Genomic DNA, 3,954 nt, shown 5'->3' with positions numbered 1-3,954 from the left:
ATGGCTAACTGCGGTTCAAGTCCAGGCCCCAGGTGCTTGAAAAACATGCCGGGAGGGGCTAGCGGGTGGCATGCTGGTTAACGCACTGGACTCCCACATGATTGACCATGGTTTGAGCCCTGACCCGGAGGCTTGAAAATCACTCTGGGTGTCTGTATGTGCATGCCCGAAATCCCGGGAGGAGAATGGAAGAGAACTGATTGTGGCGTGGTCATCCTCCCTAGGAGATAATTTCTCATTTTCCCTCTCTGTCTCTCCGATGAGCACACCTGCCCTATGATAAAAACCTAAAAAAATAAAAAATGGAGGAAAAAGGATCGCCTCTCTTGCCTCTTTCTAGTGAGTGCATGCGCCTACCTGCAATTACATACATGAAAAGGGCGAGGGGATACTTAGCTTTTCAAAGGCTGTACTCATAGAGAATGTGGAGCCCTCGCTCAAGCACTACGAGCATTCCTACACAGAGGGCATCTAAGTAGGCTGCTGAGAGATTTCCAAACCTCAGGACGGCCACCAGCACCGGGAGAGCTGATGGGGAATGGGTCACAAATTCCTTAGCTCTCCCAGGCTTTCAAATACAAGGACAACGGACACAGGGGGCCAGATGATGGTGCGGCGGTAAAGCGTGACGCTGTGAGGCTAACCCTCATGAGAAGGTTCTGGGTTCGCATCTGAAGATGGTCCTGAGTACACCGGGCTCGCGTGTACCCATGATCAATAAACTTAAAGCAGAAATAAATCACAGACTCACACCGAGCTGTATTTCACAGCAAATTGTGTTTCTTTTTGTTTTACTGTCTCATAAACCGTCCACTATGGGACGGCCCCTTGGAGACTCCTTGCGATGGCAGAGCTCTGCTCGAATTGGGCACGACAATGCAGATCGCTGTCCGGCTACGGTGAGGATGATCCAAGCCGGACTTCGGAGGCCGGGAAACACGGACAGCAAGAATGGCACTCAGGCACTTCCTGAATCAAACTTTCAGCACAAGCCGAGAGGGTGAAGTCGAATCTTCGCTATGTGTTTATAAATCGCCTGCTTCATGGAAGTGCTTGACTCTGGAGTTCTTCACTGTGAGAAGTGAATCTCTGACCCAGACAGGAAACACCGGTTCTACGCCCTTGACCCCTGCCTGCTCTCTCCTGCACCGTCATCGGACCTGACTGTCCAGATGGGCACCCCGACGTGATCTCGGCCCTGCTCTGCGAGGGCAACCTGCCCTGACTCACCCGTTCCCCTGACCTCTCTCCCAACGACGCTCCCATCTGTTTTTCAAACTCCGCATGGCCGGGCCTCCTCGGCATCTGTGGTTTTATTCCCAGGTACTTTCCAGCAGTGATGCTCCAGCATGGTGTGTAGGACGAGGCTGGGGCAGGCCAGCTGCCTGGAGGGACGCGGGTGGGGCCGGCTTGCCCTGGGCCCGCTGTACTCACAGTAGCTGAGCGGCTCCCGCTGACCTGCTGGTGGAGCTGACTCCGACACAGAGCAGGGCGTGGGTTTGGCCAAGTGGCTGGTTCCCTCACTCGTGAACCGCAGGCAGTGGTGGTGCTGTCTTAGGGGCTGGGGTCAAGGCAGGCTCCCAGTTCATCCTGAGGGGGAACACGGGGAAGATCGGCTCGTAGGACCCGAGTCCCTTCTCACACACCATCAGGAGGGACGCGTCTCCCCTCAGAGGACGTGTGAGGCAGAAGAGGTGCTGGGGAGACCCCTTGAACAGGAAAGACAGCCTGAGAGGGACCATCGGACTTCATATGGCTGGTGTATTAACCAGAAGAGGGACTGGAAAATTGTTTTGGGGTCAGTCTCGTAGGACCCGAGTCCCTTCTCACACACCATCAGGAGGGACGCGTCTCCCCTCAGAGGACGTGTGAGGCAGAAGAGGTGCTGGGGAGACCCCTTGAACAGGAAAGACAGCCTGAGAGGGACCATCGGACTTCATATGGCTGGTGTATTAACCAGAAGAGGGACTGGAAAATTGTTTTGGGGTCAGCCAGCGGTGTGGTGGTTAAGGTGACTGGGTCCCACATGGGCAGCTGTGTGGTTCAAGTCCTAGACTTGGTGGCTTAAAAAATCTGTGTATGCGTGTGTGCCCAAAAACTCCCAGGAGGAGAATTCAGGAGAAGGGATTGCAGGGTGGCCCTCTCCCCTGGTGTGTGTGGGTGCTTTTATACTTTCTCTGTCTTTCTGTCTCTCTCTGGCAAGTGCCTTATCACAAATTAAAAAAAAAAAAAGTGGGGGACCAGCAGATGGCATGATGGTTACATTACTGGACGCCAATGTAGTCAACCACAGTTCGAGTTCCTGACCTGGTGGTTTAAAAAACTCACGCTGGGTGCGAATGCAAGAGTTCCTGACCTGGTGGTTTAAAAAACTCACACTGGGTGCGAATGCAAGCATGCCCAAATCTTGAGAGGAGAACAGAGAAGGGATTGCTGCATGGCCATCCCCCCTGGGGGGTGATTTCTTGCTTTCTGTCTCTCTGTCTGTCTGGCAAGTGCACATGCCCTAGAGCAAAAATCTCTCAAAAGAAGAAGTACCAAAACCATGAACTTTTCACATATACATACGCTCATGGACTCCTCTTCCAGATCGAGACGTGGAGCAATCCCATCGACACAGAAGGCCGTCCCACTCCCTCCCCCACTACCACTCCAAAGGGAGGCACTATTTTTTTTTTTTTTGAGAGGTTTTCACTGTAGGGCGCGTGCCCTCGCCAGACAGACAGAGAGAGACATAGAGACAGAAAGCAAGAAATCACCCCCCAGGGGGGATGGTCACGCCGCAATCCCTTCCCCTCCATTCTCCTCTCGGGATCTTGGGCACGCACGCACACGCGCCCGGCGTGAGTTTTGAGCCACCGGGTCCGGGACACGAACTGCGGTCGACTACGTGGGAGTCCAGCGACATAGCCATTATGCTAACTGCTGGTTCCCAGGAGCCACTATTTTGAGTTCAATCATCAATTGACTTCCCTTATACTTGTCTTTTACATAAATGGAATCATACAATATATACTCCAAATGAGATTCTTTTAAAACAAAATGAAATTGGTAGGGCTAGCAGGTGGCACGGTGGTTAAGGTGCTGGACTCTGACATGGCTGACCATGGTTCAAGTCCTTGGTGGCTTTCTTTCTTTTTTTCTTATTTATTTATTTTATGTATGTATGTATTTATTTTTTAAATTTGATCAGAGAGGAACAGAGTGAGAGAGAAAGAAAGTGGGAAAGCCAGCTGCCAGATCTGGGATTCGAACCGTGGCCGGCTACATGGGAGTCCAGCACCCTTAACCACCACACCACCTGCCGACCCTGGTGGCTTGCTTTCTTACTTTCCCTTTCTGTTTCTCTCTGATGATGCATTGTTTAATTTTATTAATTGTGACTTTTTTTTTGAAGCTGACCAGAGAGAGAGAGAGAGAGAAGGAATGTGAGAAAGCAGGCTGCCAGGTCCGGAACTTGAACCACAGTCAGCCATGTGGGACTCCGGCCACCTTAACCACCATGCCACAGCTGGCCCCGAAAAGGCAGTTTATTAAGTAAAAGTGAAAGTGCACTCCTGAGAGGTAAGAGCGGGCCTGAGCGGACAGAGAAAGAGTGGCTCGAAAGGCCGAATCGCAGTTTTTGACGAGCTTAAATCCATGTCTTCATCCTTTACTGGAGCCCTCCCTGGGGGGGGGGGGGATAAGAGCCCCCAAACCAAGTCAAGTCAATGAGGAGGCACGGAGCTAAGTGCTTTCCTTGTGCATCTGAGCTGCGTGGTGCAAACTGCACAGCTGCTAGCTGGGAGGCCTCCAGACAGGGAGCCAGGTAAGTTAGGATCCCCGGCCCCGCTGAAGAGATCCAGGGAAACCCTCCCGCCCGCCCCACTGGACACCAACAGGGAGATCTACCCCGTGTCCTCCAGCCCCACCTTGAGAGTCCAGGCTGAGAGGCGTGACTCACGCACCAGCCGC

At 52.7% G+C, this 3,954-nt stretch overlaps 1 pseudogene; it reads left to right on the top strand.

Moving 5' to 3' along the window:
- Positions 1 to 815: 815 nt before the first annotated feature.
- LOC114007442 (sorting nexin-5-like) overlaps positions 816 to 3,954 on the top strand; it is a 15,437-nt pseudogene continuing 12,298 nt past the window's right edge.

Source organism: Tupaia chinensis, unplaced genomic scaffold, assembly GCF_000334495.1.
Source record: "Tupaia chinensis unplaced genomic scaffold, TupChi_1.0 Scaffold000176_1, whole genome shotgun sequence".
NCBI classification, from domain to species: Eukaryota; Metazoa; Chordata; class Mammalia; order Scandentia; family Tupaiidae; genus Tupaia; species Tupaia belangeri.
Note: the sequence above shows the minus strand (reverse complement) of the source record. Positions and strands in the feature narration are given on the sequence as shown.